The 23,907-nt window shown below is 41.0% G+C and overlaps 7 non-coding genes across 7 annotated transcripts; all 7 read left to right on the top strand.

Annotated features, from left to right (window-relative positions):
• The first annotated feature begins 707 nt into the window (after positions 1-707).
• Positions 708-923, top strand: LOC146858721 (small nucleolar RNA U3). The gene has a single exon (XR_014980256.1). It is a non-coding gene; the product is annotated as a small nucleolar RNA U3 (small nucleolar RNA).
• Positions 924-4,084: 3,161 nt separating this feature from the next.
• On the top strand, positions 4,085-4,300 carry LOC146858722 (small nucleolar RNA U3). Its single transcript, XR_014980249.1, has one exon. It is a non-coding gene; the product is annotated as a small nucleolar RNA U3 (small nucleolar RNA).
• A 3,152-nt stretch (positions 4,301-7,452) lies between these two features.
• Positions 7,453-7,668, top strand: LOC146858723 (small nucleolar RNA U3). The gene has a single exon (XR_014980250.1). It is a non-coding gene; the product is annotated as a small nucleolar RNA U3 (small nucleolar RNA).
• Positions 7,669-10,829: 3,161 nt separating this feature from the next.
• LOC146858724 (small nucleolar RNA U3) lies at positions 10,830-11,045 on the top strand. Its single transcript, XR_014980248.1, has one exon. It is a non-coding gene; the product is annotated as a small nucleolar RNA U3 (small nucleolar RNA).
• Positions 11,046-14,207: 3,162 nt separating this feature from the next.
• On the top strand, positions 14,208-14,423 carry LOC146858725 (small nucleolar RNA U3). The gene has a single exon (XR_014980508.1). It is a non-coding gene; the product is annotated as a small nucleolar RNA U3 (small nucleolar RNA).
• A 3,740-nt stretch (positions 14,424-18,163) lies between these two features.
• LOC146858726 (small nucleolar RNA U3) lies at positions 18,164-18,376 on the top strand. The gene has a single exon (XR_014980272.1). It is a non-coding gene; the product is annotated as a small nucleolar RNA U3 (small nucleolar RNA).
• Positions 18,377-21,536: 3,160 nt separating this feature from the next.
• LOC146858727 (small nucleolar RNA U3) lies at positions 21,537-21,752 on the top strand. The gene has a single exon (XR_014980230.1). It is a non-coding gene; the product is annotated as a small nucleolar RNA U3 (small nucleolar RNA).
• Positions 21,753-23,907: the final 2,155 nt, after the last annotated feature.

Here is a 23,907-nt window from a genome sequence, read left to right on the forward strand (position 1 = left end):
ATAATCTCACGTTAGGCAGTTAGCGTTAGGATTTTTATCGTTTTTGAGATAAGCGTTGCTAATAGCACGTTATCTCAGCGATAATAATCCACGCTAGCCGGCGATAATTATCCTAGCGCTAAGTGCGCTTAGCGATAATTATCGCCGGTTGTTGCTGATATGCCCCTTAGTTTGTTTGGGGAAACTAATCAAAGATGTTGCCGTACATTTGATCTGTGGTGCAACTGTTCAAAATTTAAAGGTAGCTTGAATGCTACAACGTTTGTTTCCACGCTTGCAACCTTAGCAGGTCCCTTCTCGCTAGTGATCAGTGTCACTCTTTTGGCTGTTTGACAGATGCTAATCTGGACCAACTATTCGGATTAAAAATCATCTGTATGATCTTGTGGAACCTGCAGTTTTTTGAAGAAATTTTCCAACTCTCCCTGTGGTACAGCATTGGGTCAGGAACAGGCAGGCTGAATTTGATTGGTTGCTGATTTAAAATATGCAAATTTATAAAGCAGTGTCTCACCAAGATCTATTGAGTAGGCTTTAATGTAAATAAAAGCGTATGCGTGTGCATCTGTGGAATATTATCTTGTGGAGTAAAAAATATGTTTATATTTATATGTTTTTATTTCCGTTGATGATGCCGAACCTTGTCTTACTGTAAGTAGGAAGGGTTTCCACCCTTTCTGTCTGTGTGAGCTATAAAGAATTTTGTTAAGACTATACTTTCAGGCATCATTTCTATAGTTTTTAACTGAGGAAATGTGTTTGAATGTGTATGGTCTTCGCTAACCATGAGGAAGAATTGTAGTTTTCTCTTTTGGGCGTGAAGTGAGTGAACAGTGTTGCATTCCTGTAGCTGCTGTTTGCTATTGATGATCGTTCCTGTTCCTTTCAGGAGGATTGGAGAAAGAGAACACAAACTGAGTGGTTAGCTTTTATTTTTGGGTGTAAGAAAGTCTATCAGTTTCTAATTTCTTGTTTAGTTTGTCATTTCTTTTTTGATTTCTTTGGTTTCTTGTAACTTAACTGTTGAGTATATGAATACTTATTAGAAGCTGTTGAGCTTTCTTGGACTTGTGGTTTTTGCTAGAGGTTCTCTTTGAAAGGCACCTCTCACCATCAGTTGATAATTTGGTATGTTATTTATAAAAAAAGCTTTGTTTTTCGAACATGGATAGTAAAGAGTACATTTTAAATGGATTGTGCGTATGAGCCATTTGTAGAGCCTAGACTTCTGCAAGGCAACTACTGCTACTCAAACGATTTATCACTCTTTCGAATAGACTGTTTAAAGAAACCTGCTAATGCTAGTTAGGCCGTTTAGAGTAAGAGGAAGCGTAACACCCTGGCTTCTTACAACTTACAAGGCTGCGGTGGATCTTAGACTGCTAAGGATGAAAAACTACTCCTTTGGTATTTGTTAAAGTTTTCACAGGAATTCGTGCGGTGCAAAGCAGAAGTAAGGGACTGCGTCTGTTTACTTTTCATTATAAAAGCTTGCGTGCTCAGCACAAAATCTTGCAGCTCCCAACAAGCCCCTGTGCAACCCTTAGTACATCAAGGGCTTGATGCATTCGAACTTTGGAATTTCGCAAGATCCATTGGGGACAGAGGAGTTGCAACGATCGAATAATGGTCAGAACGAGCCACCTGCTCCAGCAAGTGCCATTTTTTTGGTTCTCCTGGTTCAAGTTAGAGTATTCTTACTTCATTGACTGCAATGTTGTGATATCAGTATAGACTTTCTGCCTCGGGTATCACATTGATTAAATGTTCTATCCCCTCGATATAGAAGCTCAGCTTTAACTTGAGTCTATAACTCAAACAGAGGGTATTTAATGACCATTGTAGCCCCCTGTAGCGTTGTCCTATGGTATTTTAGAACACTGGAAGATTGAGAGCCTCATGTAGAGAATCGGAATATCAGCTGGTTGTAAATAGTAAAATAAGCCCTGTGCCTTGAAAGTTCTATAGCTGTAATGGTAAGAACCCCAAATGCCACCATTTTGGATATCCACTATGCTGTGACACCTATGAAACGAGGTAGGTGGGCTGGCGCCAGGCCGTAAATTGTAGAAGTTTACAGTTTGGTGACAGGCCAGGTGAATACCCAGAGCCTTTGCCTCTTCTTGGCTTTGTAAGAGTCTGGGGCATCGCCCGACTGCTTTTCCAGCCATGGTCTGTTTTTACGTAAAAATTACAAAGTTGAGACCATATTGTGATAGCCTTTTAGCCTGCCCCAAGAGGCGATTTTCCTGGTCCCCTTTCTTGTGTTTGTCCAGTGCCTTCAACTTTAGTCTATCATGCTGAATTAAACTTTAGTTAGCTGCATAGATTGCAGCGTCAGGTTTTAATTATCTATCACTGATCTGCTGAGAGCTTAGCCAGGTGGCAGAAAAAATGCTCTTGTGATATCTTCCTGTAACCCTTGGACAGCTTGGCATAGAGTTATAAAACTCTTTGTCTTGATATGTTATGTAGAATCAAGATTGAAATAGTATTTGTAAGTGGCCCAAAGGTGTTGCAGATAAGTTCTGATCTAAAAAGGAAGGGCACAGGCAGAGTTTAATTTTTGAAACAACTGTCTACTGTTGATGGCCGTTCCTTTCTTCATTTGAGGATATGCTGTAAAACGGAATTATATACTGAAAAGTTCAATTCCTGTTCTAATAAATATTAGATACAAAACGTTTCTGGCAAGTATTCACTTCCCAGTGTAATAAGTCTTCTGTACACAAAACATAAACTATATTTTGGATACTTCTGTAGTGCTGAGACACCTAAAGGTCTTTTAGCTTTGAAAAACTGCATGAATTCAAGCTGGGTGGTAGTACAAGTTGTTCATGTGAACGCTTTCTTAGATAGCCAGGCATTCAGGGCTCTTCTGAAAGTGATAGGTTCCGTTATCTCCCGTATGTGCTGCAAGAGGTTTTTCACTAAGTCTGGACCCCCGTCGAAGTTCATCGTCTGCTTAGAGTCTTACATGTGAACTGGGGAACAGTTAGGGGCATATCATCAAGCTGGTGATAAAAAATGATCGCCTAATTAGCAAGGTCACGCTAACGCGTGAAACCTTGCATTAGCGTCGGGATTCCTAACGCCCAGCTTTACATCTCTAATGAGATGCAAAGTGGGCGTACCTGACCTGACATGACAGGAGAAATGTCGCTAAGCGACATTTCTCCTATCATCAAGGCCCACGCTATGAAGCATAGCGGCAGGAAAAGTAGCGATAACCCCTGTTATTGCTACTTTCCTTACGCCTGCTTCAGGACTGACTTAGCCATGGTATCCTATGTAAGGTGGATATCATGGCTAAGTTTGTGAGTCCCTATCAGCAAGCTAACGCCACACTTCGTGACATTATCGCTGGGTTTCCAGCGATAATCTCACGTTAGGCAGTTAGCGTTAGGATTTTTATCGTTTTTGAGATAAGCGTTGCTAATAGCACGTTATCTCAGCGATAATAATCCACGCTAGCCGGCGATAATTATCCTAGCGCTAAGTGCGCTTAGCGATAATTATCGCCGGTTGTTGCTGATATGCCCCTTAGTTTGTTTGGGGAAACTAATCAAAGATGTTGCCGTACATTTGATCTGTGGTGCAACTGTTCAAAATTTAAAGGTAGCTTGAATGCTACAACGTTTGTTTCCACGCTTGCAACCTTAGCAGGTCCCTTCTCGCTAGTGATCAGTGTCACTCTTTTGGCTGTTTGACAGATGCTAATCTGGACCAACTATTCGGATTAAAAATCATCTGTATGATCTTGTGGAACCTGCAGTTTTTTGAAGAAATTTTCCAACTCTCCCTGTGGTACAGCATTGGGTCAGGAACAGGCAGGCTGAATTTGATTGGTTGCTGATTTAAAATATGCAAATTTATAAAGCAGTGTCTCACCAGGATCTATTGAGTAGGCTTTAATGTAAATAAAAGCGTATGCGTGTGCATCTGTGGAGTATTATTTTGTGGAGTAAAAAATATGTTTATATTTATATGTTTTTATTTCCGTTGATGATGCCGAACCTTGTCTTACTGTAAGTAGGAAGGGTTTCCACCCTTTCTGTCTGTGTGAGCTATAAAGAATTTTGTTAAGACTATACTTTCAGGCATCATTTCTATAGTTTTTAACTGAGGAAATGTGTTTGAAAGTGTATGGTCTTCGCTAACCATGAGGAAGAATTGTAGTTTTCTCTTTTGGGCGTGAAGTGAGTGAACAGTGTTGCATTCCTGTAGCTGCTGTTTGCTATTGATGATCGTTCCTGTTCCTTTCAGGAGGATTGGAGAAAGAGAACACAAACTGAGTGGTTAGCTTTTATTTTTGGGTGTAAGAAAGTCTATCAGTTTCTAATTTCTTGTTTAGTTTGTCATTTCTTCTTTGGTTTCTTGTAACTTAACTGTTGAGTATATGAATACTTATTAGAAGCTGTTGAGCTTTCTTGGACTTGTGGTTTTTGCTAGAGGTTCTCTTTGAAAGGCACCTCTCACCATCAGTTGATAATTTGGTATGTTATTTATAAAAAAAGCTTTGTTTTTCGAACATGGATAGTAAAGAGTACATTTTAAATGGATTGTGCGTATGAGCCATTTGTAGAGCCTAGACTTCTGCAAGGCAACTACTGCTACTCAAACGATTTATCACTCTTTCGAATAGACTGTTTAAAGAAACCTGCTAATGCTAGTTAGGCCGTTTAGAGTAAGAGGAAGCGTAACACCCTGGCTTCTTACAACTTACAAGGCTGCGGTGGATCTTAGACTGCTAAGGATGAAAAACTACTCCTTTGGTATTTGTTAAAGTTTTCACAGGAATTCGTGCGGTGCAAAGCAGAAGTAAGGGACTGCGTCTGTTTACTTTTCATTATAAAAGCTTGCGTGCTCAGCACAAAATCTTGCAGCTCCCAACAAGCCCCTGTGCAACCCTTAGTACATCAAGGGCTTGATGCATTCGAACTTTGGAATTTCGCAAGATCCATTGGGGACAGAGGAGTTGCAACGATCGAATAATGGTCAGAACGAGCCACCTGCTCCAGCAAGTGCCATTTTTTTGGTTCTCCTGGTTCAAGTTAGAGTATTCTTACTTCATTGACTGGAATGTTGTGATATCAGTATAGACTTTCTGCCTCGGGTATCACATTGATTAAATGTTCTATCCCCTCGATATAGAAGCTCAGCTTTAACTTGAGTCTATAACTCAAACAGAGGGTATTTAATGACCATTGTAGCCCCCTGTAGCGTTGACCTATGGTATTTTAGAACACTGGAAGATTGAGAGCCTCATGTAGAGAATCGGAATATCAGCTGGTTGTAAATAGTAAAATAAGCCCTGTGCCTTGAAAGTTCTATAGCTGTAATGGTTAGAACCCCAAATGCCACCATTTTGGATATCCACTATGCTGCGACACCTATGAAACGAGGTAGGTGGGCTGGCGCCAGGCCGTAAATTGTAGAAGTTTACAGTTTGGTGACAGGCCAGGTGAATACCCAGAGCCTTTGCCTCTTCTTGGCTTTGTAAGAGTCTGGGGCATCGCCCGACTGCTTTTCCAGCCATGGTCTGTTTTTACGTAAAAATTACAAAGTTGAGACCATATTGTGATAGCCTTTTAGCCTGCCCCAAGAGGCGATTTTCCTGGTCCCCTTTCTTGTGTTTGTCCAGTGCCTTCAACTTTAGTCTATCATGCTGAATTAAACTTTAGTTAGCTGCATAGATTGCAGCGTCAGGTTTTAATTATCTATCACTGATCTGCTGAGAGCTTAGCCAGGTGGCAGAAAAAATGCTCTTGTGATATCTTCCTGTAACCCTTGGACAGCTTGGCATAGAGTTATAAAACTCTTTGTCTTGATATGTTATGTAGAATCAAGATTGAAATAGTATTTGTAAGTGGCCCAAAGGTGTTGCAGATAAGTTCTGATCTAAAAAGGAAGGGCACAGGCAGAGTTTAATTTTTGAAACAACTGTCTACTGTTGATGGCCGTTCCTTTCTTCATTTGAGGATATGCTGTAAAACGGAATTATATACTGAAAAGTTCAATTCCTGTTCTAATAAATATTAGATACAAAACGTTTCTGGCAAGTATTCACTTCCCAGTGTAATAAGTCTTCTGTACACAAAACATAAACTATATTTTGGATACTTCTGTAGTGCTGAGACACCTAAAGGTCTTTTAGCTTTGAAAAACTGCATGAATTCAAGCTGGGTGGTAGTACAAGTTGTTCATGTGAACGCTTTCTTAGATAGCCAGGCATTCAGGGCTCTTCTGAAAGTGATAGGTTCCGTTATCTCCCGTATGTGCTGCAAGAGGTTTTTCACTAAGTCTGGACCCCCGTCGAAGTTCATCGTCTGCTTAGAGTCTTACATGTGAACTGGGGAACAGTTAGGGGCATATCATCAAGCTGGTGATAAAAAATGATCGCCTAATTAGCAAGGTCACGCTAACGCGTGAAACCTTGCATTAGCGTCGGGATTCCTAACGCCCAGCTTTGCATCTCTAATGAGATGCAAAGTGGGCGTACCTGACCTGACATGACAGGAGAAATGTCGCTAAGCGACATTTCTCCTATCATCAAGGCCCACGCTATGAAGCATAGCGGCAGGAAAAGTAGCGATAACCCCTGTTATTGCTACTTTCCTTACGCCTGCTTCAGGACTGACTTAGCCATGGTATCCTATGTAAGGTGGATATCATGGCTAAGTTTGTGAGTCCCTATCAGCAAGCTAACGCCACACTTCGTGACATTATCGCTGGGTTTCCAGCGATAATCTCACGTTAGGCAGTTAGCGTTAGGATTTTTATCGTTTTTGAGATAAGCGTTGCTAATAGCACGTTATCTCAGCGATAATAATCCACGCTAGCCGGCGATAATTATCCTAGCGCTAAGTGCGCTTAGCGATAATTATCGCCGGTTGTTGCTGATATGCCCCTTAGTTTGTTTGGGGAAACTAATCAAAGATGTTGCCGTACATTTGATCTGTGGTGCAACTGTTCAAAATTTAAAGGTAGCTTGAATGCTACAACGTTTGTTTCCACGCTTGCAACCTTAGCAGGTCCCTTCTCGCTAGTGATCAGTGTCACTCTTTTGGCTGTTTGACAGATGCTAATCTGGACCAACTATTCGGATTAAAAATCATCTGTATGATCTTGTGGAACCTGCAGTTTTTTGAAGAAATTTTCCAACTCTCCCTGTGGTACAGCATTGGGTCAGGAACAGGCAGGCTGAATTTGATTGGTTGCTGATTTAAAATATGCAAATTTATAAAGCAGTGTCTCACCAGGATCTATTGAGTAGGCTTTAATGTAAATAAAAGCGTATGCGTGTGCATCTGTGGAATATTATCTTGTGGAGTAAAAAATATGTTTATATTTATATGTTTTTATTTCCGTTGATGATGCCGAACCTTGTCTTACTGTAAGTAGGAAGGGTTTCCACCCTTTCTGTCTGTGTGAGCTATAAAGAATTTTGTTAAGACTATACTTTCAGGCATCATTTCTATAGTTTTTAACTGAGGAAATGTGTTTGAAAGTGTATGGTCTTCGCTAACCATGAGGAAGAATTGTAGTTTTCTCTTTTGGGCGTGAAGTGAGTGAACAGTGTTGCATTCCTGTAGCTGCTGTTTGCTATTGATGATCGTTCCTGTTCCTTTCAGGAGGATTGGAGAAAGAGAACACAAACTGAGTGGTTAGCTTTTATTTTTGGGTGTAAGAAAGTCTATCAGTTTCTAATTTCTTGTTTAGTTTGTCATTTCTTTTTTGATTTCTTTGGTTTCTTGTAACTTAACTGTTGAGTATATGAATACTTATTAGAAGCTGTTGAGCTTTCTTGGACTTGTGGTTTTTGCTAGAGGTTCTCTTTGAAAGGCACCTCTCACCATCAGTTGATAATTTGGTATGTTATTTATAAAAAAAGCTTTGTTTTTCGAACATGGATAGTAAAGAGTACATTTTAAATGGATTGTGCGTATGAGCCATTTGTAGAGCCTAGACTTCTGCAAGGCAACTACTGCTACTCAAACGATTTATCACTCTTTCGAATAGACTGTTTAAAGAAACCTGCTAATGCTAGTTAGGCCGTTTAGAGTAAGAGGAAGCGTAACACCCTGGCTTCTTACAACTTACAAGGCTGCGGTGGATCTTAGACTGCTAAGGATGAAAAACTACTCCTTTGGTATTTGTTAAAGTTTTCACAGGAATTCGTGCGGTGCAAAGCAGAAGTAAGGGACTGCGTCTGTTTACTATTCATTATAAAAGCTTGCGTGCTCAGCACAAAATCTTGCAGCTCCCAACAAGCCCCTGTGCAACCCTTAGTACATCAAGGGCTTGATGCATTCGAACTTTGGAATTTTGCAAGATCCATTGGGGGACAGAGGAGTTGCAACGATCGAATAATGGTCAGAACGAGCCACCTGCTCCAGCAAGTGCCATTTTTTTGGTTCTCCTGGTTCAAGTTAGAGTATTCTTACTTCATTGACGGGAATGTTGTGATATCAGTATAGACTTTCTGCCTCGGGTATCACATTGATTAAATGTTCTATCCCCTCGATATAGAAGCTCAGCTTTAACTTGAGTCTATAACTCAAACAGAGGGTATTTAATGACCATTGTAGCCCCCTGTAGCGTTGTGCTATGGTATTTTAGAACACTGGAAGATTGAGAGCCTCATGTAGAGAATCGGAATATCAGCTGGTTGTAAATAGTAACATAAGCCCTGTGCCTTGAAAGTTCTATAGCTGTAATGGCTAGAACCCCAAATGCCACCATTTTGGATATCCACTATGCTGCGACACCTATGAAACGAGGTAGGTGGGCTGGCGCCAGGCCGTAAATTGTAGAAGTTTACAGTTTGGTGACAGGCCAGGTGAATACCCAGAGCCTTTGCCTCTTCTTGGCTTTGTAAGAGTCTGGGGCATCGCCCGACTGCTTTTCCAGCCATGGTCTGTTTTTACGTAAAAATTACAAAGTTGAGACCATATTGTGATAGCCTTTTAGCCTGCCCCAAGAGGCGATTTTCCTGGTCCCCTTTCTTGTGTTTGTCCAGTGCCTTCAACTTTAGTCTATCATGCTGAATTAAACTTTAGTTAGCTGCATAGATTGCAGCGTCAGGTTTTAATTATCTATCACTGATCTGCTGAGAGCTTAGCCAGGTGGCAGAAAAAATGCTCTTGTGATATCTTCCTGTAACCCTTGGACAGCTTGGCATAGAGTTATAAAACTCTTTGTCTTGATATGTTATGTAGAATCAAGATTGAAATAGTATTTGTAAGTGGCCCAAAGGTGTTGCAGATAAGTTCTGATCTAAAAAGGAAGGGCACAGGCAGAGTTTAATTTTTGAAACAACTGTCTACTGTTGATGGCCGTTCCTTTCTTCATTTGAGGATATGCTGTAAAACGGAATTATATACTGAAAAGTTCAATTCCTGTTCTAATAAATATTAGATACAAAACGTTTCTGGCAAGTATTCACTTCCCAGTGTAAAAAGTCTTCTGTACACAAAACATAAACTATATTTTGGATACTTCTGTAGTGCTGAGACACCTAAAGGTCTTTTAGCTTTGAAAAGCTGCATGAATTCAAGCTGGGTGGTAGTACAAGTTGTTCATGTGAACGCTTTCTTAGATAGCCAGGCATTCAGGGCTCTTCTGAAAGTGATAGGTTCCGTTATCTCCCGTATGTGCTGCAAGAGGTTTTTCACTAAGTCTGGACCCCCGTCGAAGTTCATCGTCTGCTTAGAGTCTTACATGTGAACTGGGGAACAGTTAGGGGCATATCATCAAGCTGGTGATAAAAAATGATCGCCTAATTAGCAAGGTCACGCTAACGCGTGAAACCTTGCATTAGCGTCGGGATTCCTAACGCCCAGCTTTGCATCTCTAATGAGATGCAAAGTGGGCGTACCTGACCTGACATGACAGGAGAAATGTCGCTAAGCGACATTTCTCCTATCATCAAGGCCCACGCTATGAAGCATAGCGGCAGGAAAAGTAGCGATAACCCCTGTTATTGCTACTTTCCTTACGCCTGCTTCAGGACTGACTTAGCCATGGTATCCTATGTAAGGTGGATATCATGGCTAAGTTTGTGAGTCCCTATCAGCAAGCTAACGCCACACTTCGTGACATTATCGCTGGGTTTCCAGCGATAATCTCACGTTAGGCAGTTAGCGTTAGGATTTTTATCGTTTTTGAGATAAGCGTTGCTAATAGCACGTTATCTCAGCGATAATAATCCACGCTAGCCGGCGATAATTATCCTAGCGCTAAGTGCGCTTAGCGATAATTATCGCCGGTTGTTGCTGATATGCTCCTTAGTTTGTTTGGGGAAACTAATAAAAGATGTTGCCGTACATTTGATCTGTGGTGCAACTGTTCAAAATTTAAAGGTAGCTTGAATGCTACAACGTTTGTTTCCACGCTTGCAACCTTAGCAGGTCCCTTCTCGCTAGTGATCAGTGTCACTCTTTTGGCTGTTTGACAGATGCTAATCTGGACCAACTATTCGGATTAAAAATCATCTGTATGATCTTGTGGAACCTGCAGTTTTTTTAAGAATTTTCCAACTCTCCCTGTGGTACAGCATTGGGTCAGGAACAGGCAGGCTGAATTTGATTGGTTGCTGATTTAAAATATGCAAATTTATAAAGCAGTGTCTCACCAGGATCTATTGAGTAGGCTTTAATGTAAATAAAGGCGTATGCGTGTGCATCTGTGGAATATTATCTTGTGGAGTAAAAAATATGTTTATATTTATATGTTTTTATTTCCGTTGATGATGCCGAACCTTGTCTTACTGTAAGTAGGAAGGGTTTCCACCCTTTCTGTCTGTGTGAGCTATAAAGAATTTTGTTAAGACTATATTCTCAGGGATCATTTCTATAGTTTTTAACTGAGGAAATGTGTTTGTAAGTATCTGGTCTTCGCTAACCACGAGGAAGAATTGTAGTTTTCTCTTTTGGGCGTGAAGTGAGTGAACAGTGTTGCATTCATGTAGCTGCTGTTTGCTATTGATGATCGTTCCTGTTCCTTTCAGGAGGATTGGAGGAAGAGAACACAAACTGAGTGGTTAGCTTTTATTTTTGGGTGTAAGAAAGTCTATCAGTTTCTAATTTCTTGTTTAGTTTGTCATTTCTTTTTTGATTTCTTTGGTTTCTTGTAACTTAACTGTTGAGTATATGAATACTTATTAGAAGCTGTTGAGCTTTCTTGGACTTGTGGTTTTTGCAAGAGGTTCTCTTTGAAAAGCACCTCTCACCATCAGTTGATAATTTGGTATGTTATTTATAAAAAAAGCTTTGTTTTTCGAACATGGATAGTAAAGAGTACGTTTTAAATGGACTGTGCGTATGAGCTATTTGTAGAGCCTAGACTTCTGCAAGGCAACTACTGCTACTCAAAAGATTTATCACTCTTTTGAATAGACTGTTTAAAGAAACCTGCTAATGCTAGTTAGGCCGTTTAGAGTAAGAGGAAGCGTAACACCCTGGCTTCTTACAACTTACAAGGCTGCGGTGGATCTTAGACTGCTAAGGATGAAAAACTGTTCCTTTGGTATTTGTTAAAGTTTTCACAGGAATTCGTGCGGTGCAAAGCAGAAGTAAGGGACTGCGTCTATTTACTTTTCATTATAAAAGCTTGCGTGCTCAGCACAAAATCTTGCAGCTCCCAACAAGCCCCTGTGCAACCCTTAGTACATCAAGGGCTTGATGCATTCGAACTTTGGAATTTTGCAAGATCCATTGGGGGACAGAGGAGTTGCAACGATCGAATAATGGTCAGAACGAGCCACCTGCTCCAGCAAGTGCCATTTTTTTGGTTCTCCTGGTTCAAGTTAGAGTATTTTTACTTCATTGACGGGAGTGTTGTGATATCAGTATAGACTTTCTGCCTCGGGTATCACATTGATTAAATGTTCTATCCCCTCGATATAGAAGCTCAGCTTTAACTTGAGTCTATAACTCAAACAGAGGGTATTTAATGACCATTGTAGCCCCCTGTAGCGTTGTCCTATGGTATTTTAGAACACTGGAAGATTGAGAGCCTCATGTAGAGAATCGGAATATCAACTGGTTGTAAATAGTAAAATAAGCCCTGTGCCTTGAAAGTTCTATAGCTGTAATGGCTAGAACCCCAAATGCCACCATTTTGGATATCCACTATGCTGCGACACCTATGAAACGAGGTAGGTGGGCTGTCGCCAGGCCGTAAATTGTAGAAGTTTACAGTTTGGTGACAGGCCAGGTGAATACCCAGAGCCTTTGCCTCTTCTTGGCTTTGTAAGAGTCTGGGGCATCGCCCGACTGCTTTTCCAGCCATGGTCTGTTTTTACGTAAAAATTACAAAGTTGAGACCATATTGTGATAGCCTTTTAGCCTGCCCCAAGAGGCGATTTTCCTGGTCCCCTTTCTTGTGTTTGTCCAGTGCCTTCAACTTTAGTCTATCATGCTGAATTAAACTTTAGTTAGCTGCATAGATTGCAGCGTCAGGTTTTAATTATCTATCACTGATCTGCTGAGAGCTTAGCCAGGTGGCAGAAAAAATGCTCTTGTGATATCTTCCTGTAACCCTTGGACAGCTTGGCATAGAGTTATAAAACTCTTTGTCTTGATATGTTATGTAGAATCAAGATTGAAATAGTATTTGTAAGTGGCCCAAAGGTGTTGCAGATAAGTTCTGATCTAAAAAGGAAGGGCACAGGCAGAGTTTAATTTTTGAAACAACTGTCTACTGTTAATGGCCGTTCCTTTCTTCATTTGAGGATATGCTGTAAAACGGAATTATATACTGAAAAGTTCAATTCCTGTTCTAATAAATATTAGATACAAAACGTTTCTGGCAAGTATTCACTTCCCAGTGTAAAAAGTCTTCTGTACACAAAACATAAACTATATTTTGGATACTTCTGTAGTGCTGAGACACCTAAAGGTCTTTTAGCTTTGAAAAGCTGCATGAATTCAAGCTGGGTGGTAGTACAAGTTGTTCATGTGAACGCTTTCTTAGATAGCCAGGCATTCAGGGCTCTTCTGAAAGTGATAGGTTCCGTTATCTCCCGTATGTGCTGCAAGAGGTTTTTCACTAAGTCTGGACCCCCGTCGAAGTTCATCGTCTGCTTAGAGTCTTACATGTGAACTGGGGAACAGTTAGGGGCATATCATCAAGCTGGTGATAAAAAATGATCGCCTAATTAGCAAGGTCACGCTAACGCGTGAAACCTTGCATTAGCGTCGGGATTCCTAACGCCCAGCTTTGCATCTCTAATGAGATGCAAAGTGGGCGTACCTGACCTGACATGACAGGAGAAATGTCGCTAAGCGACATTTCTCCTATCATCAAGGCCCACGCTATGAAGCATAGCGGCAGGAAAAGTAGCGATAACCCCTGTTATTGCTACTTTCCTTACGCCTGCTTCAGGACTGACTTAGCCATGGTATCCTATGTAAGGTGGATATCATGGCTAAGTTTGTGAGTCCCTATCAGCAAGCTAACGCCACACTTCGTGACATTATCGCTGGGTTTCCAGCGATAATCTCACGTTAGGCAGTTAGCGTTAGGATTTTTATCGTTTTTGAGATAAGCGTTGCTAATAGCACGTTATCTCAGCGATAATAATCCACGCTAGCCGGCGATAATTATCCTAGCGCTAAGTGCGCTTAGCGATAATTATCGCCGGTTGTTGCTGATATGCCCCTTAGTTTGTTTGGGGAAACTAATCAAAGATGTTGCCGTACATTTGATCTGTGGTGCAACTGTTCAAAATTTAAAGGTAGCTTGAATGCTACAACGTTTGTTTCCACGCTTGCAACCTTAGCAGGTCCCTTCTCGCTAGTGATCAGTGTCACTCTTTTGGCTGTTTGACAGATGCTAATCTGGACCAACTATTCGGATTAAAAATCATCTGTATGATCTTGTGGAACCTGCAGTTTTTTGAAGAAATGTTCCAACTCTCCCTGTGGTACAGCATTGGGTCAGGAACAGGCAGGCTGAATTTGATTGGTTGCTGATTTAAAATATGCAAATTTATAAAGCAGTGTCTCACCAGGATCTATTGAGTAGGCTTTAATGTAAATAAAAGCGTATGCGTGTGCATCTGTGGAATATTATCTTGTGGAGTAAAAAATATGTTTATATTTATATGTTTTTATTTCCGTTGATGATGCCGAACCTTGTCTTACTGTAAGTAGGAAGGGTTTCCACCCTTTCTGTCTGTGTGAGCTATAAAGAATTTTGTTAAGACTATACTTTCAGGGATCATTTCTATAGTTTTTAACTGAGGAAATGTGTTTGAAAGTGTCTGGTCTTCGCTAACCACGAGGAAGAATTGTAGTTTTCTCTTTTGGGCGTGAAGTGAGTGAACAGTGTTGCATTCCTGTAACTGCTGTTTGCTATTGATGATCGTTCCTGTTCCTTTCAGGAGGATTGGAGAAAGAGAACACAAACTGAGTGGTTAGCTTTTATTTTTGGGTGTAAGAAAGTCTATCAGTTTCTAATTTCTTGTTTAGTTTGTCATTTCTTTTTTGATTTCTTTGGTTTCTTGTAACTTAACTGTTGAGTATATGAATACTTATTAGAAGCTGTTGAGCTTTCTTGGACTTGTGGTTTTTGCAAGAGGTTCTCTTTGAAAGGCACCTCTCACCATCAGTTGATAATTTGGTATGTTATTTATAAAAAAAGCTTTGTTTTTCGAACATGGATAGTAAAGAGTACATTTTAAATGGATTGTGCGTATGAGCCATTTGTAGAGCCTAGACTTCTGCAAGGCAACTACTGCTACTCAAACGATTTATCACTCTTTCGAATAGACTGTTTAAAGAAACCTGCTAATGCTAGTTAGGCCGTTTAGAGTAAGAGGAAGCGTAACACCCTGGCTTCTTACAACTTACAAGGCTGCGGTGGATCTTAGACTGCTAAGGATGAAAAACTACTCCTTTGGTATTTGTTAAAGTTTTCACAGGAATTCGTGCGGTGCAAAGCAGAAGTAAGGGACTGCGTCTGTTTACTTTTCATTATAAAAGCTTGCGTGCTCAGCACAAAATCTTGCAGCTCCCAACAAGCCCCTGTGCAACCCTTAGTACATCAAGGGCTTGATGCATTCGAACTTTGGAATTTTGCAAGATCCATTGGGGACAGAGGAGTTGCAACGATCGAATAATGGTCAGAACGAGCCACCTGCTCCTGCAAGTGCCATTTTTTTGGTTCTCCTGGTTCAAGTTAGAGTATTCTTACTTCATTGACTGGAATGTTGTGATATCAGTATAGACTTTCTGCCTCGGGTATCACATTGATTAAATGTTCTATCCCCTCGATATAGAAGCTCAGCTTTAACTTGAGTCTATAACTCAAACAGAGGGTATTTAATGACCATTGTAGCCCCCTGTAGCGTTGACCTATGGTATTTTAGAACACTGGAAGATTGAGAGCCTCATGTAGAGAATCGTAATATCAGCTGGTTGTAAATAGTAAAATAAGCCCTGTGCCTTGAAAGTTCTATAGCTGTAATGGTTAGAACCCCAAATGCCACCATTTTGGATATCCACTATGCTGCGACACCTATGAAACGAGGTAGGTGGGCTGGCGCCAGGCCGTAAATTGTAGAAGTTTACAGTTTGGTGACAGGCCAGGTGAATACCCAGAGCCTTTGCCTCTTCTTGGCTTTGTAAGAGTCTGGGGCATCGCCCGACTGCTTTTCCAGCCATGGTCTGTTTTTACGTAAAAATTACAAAGTTGAGACCATATTGTGATAGCCTTTTAGCCTGCCCCAAGAGGCGATTTTCCTGGTCCCCTTTCTTGTGTTTGTCCAGTGCCTTCAACTTTAGTCTATCATGCTGAATTAAACTTTAGTTAGCTGCATAGATTGCAGCGTCAGGTTTTAATTATCTATCACTGATCTGCTGAGAGCTTAGCCAGGTGGCAGAAAAAATGCTCTTGTGATATCTTCCTGTAACCCTTGGACAGCTTGGCATAGAGTTATAAAACTCTTTGTCTTGATATGTTATGTAGAATCAAGATTGAAATAGTATTTGTAAGTGGCCCAAAGGTGTTGCAGATAAGTTCTGATCTAAAAAGGAAGGGCACAGGCAGAGTTTAATTTTTGAAACAACTGTCTACTGTTGATGGCCGTTCCTTTCTTCATTTGAGGATATGCTGTAAAACGGAATTATATACTGAAAAGTTCAATTCCTGTTCTAATCAATATTAGATACAAAACGTTTCTGGCAAGTATTCACTTCCCATTGTAAAAAGTCTTCTGTACACAAAACATAAACTATATTTTGGATACTTCTGTAGTGCTGAGACACCTAAAGGTCTTTTAGCTTTGAAAAGCTGCATGAATTCAAGCTGGGTGGTAGTACAAGTTGTTCATGTGAACGCTTTCTTAGATAGCCAGGCATTCAGGGCTCTTCTGAAAGTGATAGGTTCCGTTATCTCCCGTATGTGCTGCAAGAGGTTTTTCACTAAGTCTGGACCCCCGTCGAAGTTCATCGTCTGCTTAGAGTCTTACATGTGAACTGGGGAACAGTTAGGGGCATATCATCAAGCTGGTGATAAAAAATGATCGCCTAATTAGCAAGGTCACGCTAACGCGTGAAACCTTGCATTAGCGTCGGGATTCCTAACGCCCAGCTTTGCATCTCTAATGAGATGCAAAGTGGGCGTACCTGACCTGACATGACAGGAGAAATGTCGCTAAGCGACATTTCTCCTATCATCAAGGCCCACGCTATGAAGCATAGCGGCAGGAAAAGTAGCGATAACCCCTGTTATTGCTACTTTCCTTATGCCTGCTTCAGGACTGACTTAGCCATGGTATCCTATGTAAGGTGGATATCATGGCTAAGTTTGTGAGTCCCTATCAGCAAGCTAACGCCACACTTCGTGACATTATCGCTGGGTTTCCAGCGATAATCTCACGTTAGGCAGTTAGCGTTAGGATTTTTATCGTTTTTGAGATAAGCGTTGCTAATAGCACGTTATCTCAGCGATAATAATCCACGCTAGCCGGCGATAATTATCCTAGCGCTAAGTGCGCTTAGCGATAATTATCGCCGGTTGTTGCTGATATGCTCCTTAGTTTGTTTGGGGAAACTAATAAAAGATGTTGCCGTACATTTGATCTGTGGTGCAACTGTTCAAAATTTAAAGGTAGCTTGAATGCTACAACGTTTGTTTCCACGCTTGCAACCTTAGCAGGTCCCTTCTCGCTAGTGATCAGTGTCACTCTTTTGGCTGTTTGACAGATGCTAATCTGGACCAACTATTCGGATTAAAAATCATCTGTATGATCTTGTGGAACCTGCAGTTTTTTGAAGAATTTTCCAACTCTCCCTGTGGTACAGCGTTGGGTCAGGAACAGGCAGGCTGAATTTGATTGGTTGCTGATTTAAAATATGCAAATTTATAAAGCAGTGTCTCACCAGGATCTATTGAGTAGGCTTTAATGTAAATAAAGGCGTATGCGTGTGCATCTGTGGAATATTATCTTGTGGAGTAAAAAATATGTTTATATTTATATGTTTTTATTTCCGTTGATGATGCCGAACCTTGTCTTACTGTAAGTAGGAAGGGTTTCCACCCTTTCTGTCTGTGTGAGCTATAAAGAATTTTGTTAAGACTATACTTTATGGGATCATTTCTATAGTTTTTTTTTTTGTTTTTTTGTTGTTTTTTTTGTTTGAAACCGTTTATTGCAATCTCAAGAATATACAAGTATGGGCCTACAACCTTCCGGCCGGCCGCTAGAATGACAGGAGCATATGACATACATTCAAAAACACTTGGCGTTGCAGAGAAGCAAAATCAGGAGGTATCAACGTCGTGGGCCACATCACTCTGACCCCACAATACGGTTTCATTTTATACAACCAACACGAAAAACCACACCCGCAAGGCAACCCGCAATCGAAAGTAACAGCACGTGCTCCCCAAATGGGGGACCCCAGCCATCCACAGGAGTCTAAAGAGGGGAAGGGGAACGGATCGAGGACTGGGGGAACCCTGTGCCCGGGGCTGGGGAAAGGAGTCAGCTAAGGGGACGGGGCTGGTGAGGCAGCAGGCAGCAGTGGTGGCGCGCAGATACCCCCGCGGTAGGCGTTCCAGGGGCCCCATACTTTCACCCATGTCCCAGGCTTACCCCTCGCCACATACACCACCTTTTCTCGGAACATGCACCAATCCATGTGTTCTTTCCAGGCCGACACCGCCGGGGATTTCTATAGTTTTTAACTGAGGAAATGTGTTTGAAAGTGTCTGGTCTTCGCTAACCACGAGGAAGAATTGTAGTTTTCTCTTTTGGGCGTGAAGTGAGTGAACAGTGTTGCATTCCTGTAGCTGCTGTTTGCTATTGATGATCGTTCCTGTTCCTTTCAGGAGGATTGGAGAAAGAGAACACAAACTGAGTGGTTAGCTTTTATTTTTGGGTGTAAGAAAGTCTATCAGTTTCTAATTTCTTGTTTAGTTTGTCATTTCTTTTTTGATTTCTTTGGTTTCTTGTAACTTAACTGTTGAGTATATGAATACTTATTAGAAGCTGTTGAGCTTTCTTGGACTTGTGGTTTTTGCAAGAGGTTCTCTTTGAAAGGCACCTCTCACCATCAGTTGATAATTTGGTATGTTATTTATAAAAAAAGCTTTGTTTTTCGAACATGGATAGTAAAGAGTACATTTTAAATGGACTGTGCGTATGAGCTATTTGTAGAGCCTAGACTTCTGCAAGGCAACTACTGCTACTCAAAAGATTTATCACTCTTTCAAATAGACTGTTTAAAGAAACCTGCTAATGCTAGTTAGGCCGTTTAGAGTAAGAGGAAGCGTAACACCCTGGCTTCTTACAACTTACAAGGCTGCGGTGGATCTTAGACTGCTAAGGATGAAAAACTACTCCTTTGGTATTTGTTAAAGTTTTCACAGGAATTCGTGCGGTGCAAAGCAGAAGTAAGGGACTGCGTCTGTTTACTTTTCATTATAAAAGCTTGCGTGCTCAGCACAAAATCTTGCAGCTCCCAACAAGCCCCTGTGCAACCCTTAGTACATCAAGGGCTTGATGCATTCGAACTTTGGAATTTTGCAAGATCCATTGGGGACAGAGGAGTTGCAACGATCGAATAATGGTCAGAACGAGCCACCTGCTCCTGCAAGTGCCATTTTTTTGGTTCTCCTGGTTCAAGTTAGAGTATTCTTACTTCATTGACTGGAATGTTGTGATATCAGTATAGACTTTCTGCCTCGGGTATCACATTGATTAAATGTTCTATCCCCTCGATATAGAAGCTCAGCTTTAACTTGAGTCTATAACTCAAACAGAGGGTATTTAATGACCATTGTAGCCCCCTGTAGCGTTGACCTATGGTATTTTAGAACACTGGAAGATTGAGAGCCTCATGTAGAGAATCGGAATATCAGCTGGTTGTAAATAGTAAAATAAGCCCTGTGCCTTGAAAGTTCTATAGCTGTAATGGTTAGAACCCCAAATGCCACCATTTTGGATATCCACTATGCTGCGACACCTATGAAACGAGGTAGGTGGGCTGGCGCCAGGCCGTAAATTGTAGAAGTTTACAGTTTGGTGACAGGCCAGGTGAATACCCAGAGCCTTTGCCTCTTCTTGGCTTTGTAAGAGTCTGGGGCATCGCCCGACTGCTTTTCCAGCCATGGTCTGTTTTTACGTAAAAATTACAAAGTTGAGACCATATTGTGATAGCCTTTTAGCCTGCCCCAAGAGGCGATTTTCCTGGTCCCCTTTCTTGTGTTTGTCCAGTGCCTTCAACTTTAGTCTATCATGCTGAATTAAACTTTAGTTAGGTGCATAGATTGCAGCGTCAGGTTTTAATTATCTATCACTGATCTGCTGAGAGCTTAGCCAGGTGGCAGAAAAAATGCTCTTGTGATATCTTCCTGTAACCCTTGGACAGCTTGGCATAGAGTTATAAAACTCTTTGTCTTGATATGTTATGTAGAATCAAGATTGAAATAGTATTTGTAAGTGGCCCAAAGGTGTTGCAGATAAGTTCTGATCTAAAAAGGAAGGGCACAGGCAGAGTTTAATTTTTGAAACAACTGTCTACTGTTGATGGCCGTTCCTTTCTTCATTTGAGGATATGCTGTAAAACGGAATTATATACTGAAAAGTTCAATTCCTGTTCTAATAAATATTAGATACAAAACGTTTCTGGCAAGTATTCACTTCCCAGTGTAAAAAGTCTTCTGTACACAAAACATAAACTATATTTTGGATACTTCTGTAGTGCTGAGACACCTAAAGGTCTTTTAGCTTTGAAAAGCTGCATGAATTCAAGCTGGGTGGTAGTACAAGTTGTTCATGTGAACGCTTTCTTAGATAGCCAGGCATTCAGGGCTCTTCTGAAAGTGATAGGTTCCGTTATCTCCCGTATGTGCTGCAAGAGGTTTTTCACTAAGTCTGGACCCCCGTCGAAGTTCATCGTCTGCTTAGAGTCTTACATGTGAACTGGGGAACAGTTAGGGGCATATCATCAAGCTGGTGATAAAAAATGATCGCCTAATTAGCAAGGTCACGCTAACGCGTGAAACCTTGCATTAGCGTCGGGATTCCTAACGCCCAGCTTTGCATCTCTAATGAGATGCAAAGTGGGCGTACCTGACCTGACATGACAGGAGAAATGTCGCTAAGCGACATTTCTCCTATCATCAAGGCCCACGCTATGAAGCATAGCGGCAGGAAAAGTAGCGATAACCCCTGTTATTGCTACTTTCCTTACGCCTGCTTCAGGACTGACTTAGCCATGGTATCCTATGTAAGGTGGATATCATGGCTAAGTTTGTGAGTCCCTATCAGCAAGCTAACGCCACACTTCGTGACATTATCGCTGGGTTTCCAGCGATAATCTCACGTTAGGCAGTTAGCGTTAGGATTTTTATCGTTTTTGAGATAAGCGTTGCTAATAGCACGTTATCTCAGCGATAATAATCCACGCTAGCCGGCGATAATTATCCTAGCGCTAAGTGCGCTTAGCGATAATTATCGCCGGTTGTTGCTGATATGCCCCTTAGTTTGTTTGGGGAAACTAATCAAAGATGTTGCCGTACATTTGATCTGTGGTGCAACTGTTCAAAATTTAAAGGTAGCTTGAATGCTACAACGTTTGTTTCCACGCTTGCAACCTTAGCAGGTCCCTTCTCGCTAGTGATCAGTGTCACTCTTTTGGCTGTTTGACAGATGCTAATCTGGACCAACTATTCGGATTAAAAATCATCTGTATGATCTTGTGGAACCTGCAGTTTTTTGAAGAATTTTCCAACTCTCCCTGTGGTACAGCATTGGGTCAGGAACAGGCAGGCTGAATTTGATTGGTTGCTGATTTAAAATATGCAAATTTATAAAGCAGTGTCTCACCAGGATCTATTGAGTAGGCTTTAATGTAAATAAAGGCGTATGCATGTGCATCTGTGGAATATTATCTTGTGGAGTAAAAAATATGTTTATATTTATATGTTTTTATTTCCGTTGATGATGCCGAACCTTGTCTTACTGTAAGTAGGAAGGGTTTCCACCCTTTCTGTCTGTGTGAGCTATAAAGATATTTGTTAAGACTATACTTTCAGGGATCATTTCTATAGTTTTTAACTGAGGAAATGTGTTTGAAAGTGTCTGGTCTTCGCTAACCATGAGGATGGATTGTAGTTTTCTCTTTTGGGCGTGAAGTGAGTGAACAGTGTTGCATTCATGTAGCTGCTGTTTGCTATTGATGATCGTTCCTGTTCCTTTCAGGAGGATTGGAGAAAGAAAACACAAACTGAGTGGTTAGCTTTTATTTTTGGGTGTAAGAAAGTCTATCAGTTTCTAATTTCTTGTTTAGTTTGTCATTTCTTTTTTGATTTCTTGGGTTTCTTTTAACTTAATTGTTGAGTATATGAATACTTATTAGAAGCTGTTGAGCTTTCTTGGACTTGTGGTTTTTGCAAGAGGTTCTCTTTGAAAGGCACCTCTCACCATCAGTTGATAATTTGGTATGTTATTTATAAAAAAAGCTTTGTTTTTCAAACATGGATAGTAAAGAGTACATTTTAAATGGATTGTGCGTATGAGCTATTTGTAGAGCCTAGACTTCTGCAAGGCAACTACTGCTACTCAAACGATTTATCACTCTTTCGAATAGACTGTTTAAAGAAACATGCTAATGCTAGTTAGGCCGTTTAGAGTAAGAGGAAGCGTAACACCCTGGCTTCTTACAACTTACAAGGCTGCGGTGGATCTTAGACTGCTAAGGATGAAAAACTGTTCCTTTGGTATTTGTTAAAGTTTTCACAGGAATTCGTGCGGTGCAAAGCAGAAGTAAGGGACTGCATCCATTTACTTTTCATTATAAAAGCTTGCGTGCTCAGCACAAAATCTTGCAGCTCCCAACAAGCCCCTGTGCAACCCTTAGTACATCAAGGGCTTGATGCATTCGAACTTTGGAATTTTGCAAGATCCATTGGGGGACAGAGGTGTTGCAACGATCGAATAATGGTCAGAACGAGCCACCTGCTCCAGCAAGTGCCATTTTTTTGGTTCTCCTGGTTCAAGTTAGAGTATTTTTACTTCATTGACGGGAGTGTTGTGATATCAGTATAGACTTTCTGCCTCGGGTATCACATTGATTAAATGTTCTATCCCCTCGATATAGAAGCTCAGCTTTAACTTGAGTCTATAACTCAAACAGAGGGTATTTAATGACCATTGTAGCCCCCTGTAGCGTTGTCCTATGGTATTTTAGAACACTGGAAGATTGAGAGCCTCATGTAGAGAATCGGAATATCAGCTGGTTGTAAATAGTAAAATAAGCCCTGCGCCTTGAAAGTTCTATAGCTGTAATGGTTAGAACCCCAAATGCCACCATTTTGGATATCCACTATGCTGCGACACCTATGAAACGAGGTAGGTGGGCTGGCGCCAGGCCGTAAATTGTAGAAGTTTACAGTTTGGTGACAGGCCAGGTGAATACCCAGAGCCTTTGCCTCTTCTTGGCTTTGTAAGAGTCTGGGGCATCGCCCGACTGCTTTTCCAGCCATGGTCTGTTTTTACGTAAAAATTACAAAGTTGAGACCATATTGTGATAGCCTTTTAGCCTGCCCCAAGTGGCGATTTTCCTGGTCCCCTTTCTTGTGTTTGTCCAGTGCCTTCAACTTTAGTCTATCATGCTGAATTAAACTTTAGTTAGCTGCATAGATTGCAGCGTCAGGTTTTAATTATCTATCACTGATCTGCTGAGAGCTTAGCCAGGTGGCAGAAAAAATGCTCTTGTGATATCTTCCTGTAACCCTTGGACAGCTTGGCATAGAGTTATAAAACTCTTTGTCTTGATATGTTATGTAGAATCAAGATTGAAATAGTATTTGTAAGTGGCCCAAAGGTGTTGCAGATAAGTTCTGATCTAAAAAGGAAGGGCACAGGCAGAGTTTAATTTTTGAAACAACTGTCTACTGTTGATGGCCGTTCCTTTCTTCATTTGAGGATATGCTGTAAAACGGAATTATATACTGAAAAGTTCAATTCCTGTTCTAATAAATATTAGATACAAAACGTTTCTGGCAAGTATTCACTTCCCAGTGTAAAAAGTCTTCTGTACACAAAACATAAACTATATTTTGGATACTTCTGTAGTGCTGAGACACCTAAAGGTCTTTTAGCTTTGAAAAGCTGCATGAATTCAAGCTGGGTGGTAGTACAAGTTGTTCATGTGAACGCTTTCTTAGATAGCCAGGCATTCAGGGCTCTTCTGAAAGTGATAGGTTCCGTTATCTCCCGTATGTGCTGCAAGAGGTTTTTCACTAAGTCTGGACCCCCGTCGAAGTTCATCGTCTGCTTAGAGTCTTACATGTGAACTGGGGAACAGTTAGGGGCATATCATCAAGCTGGTGATAAAAAATGATCGCCTAATTAGCAAGGTCACGCTAACGCGTGAAACCTTGCATTAG

The sequence above is a fragment of the Triturus cristatus genome, chromosome 3_2 (genome assembly GCF_964204655.1).
Source record: "Triturus cristatus chromosome 3_2, aTriCri1.1, whole genome shotgun sequence".
NCBI classification, from domain to species: Eukaryota; Metazoa; Chordata; class Amphibia; order Caudata; family Salamandridae; genus Triturus; species Triturus cristatus.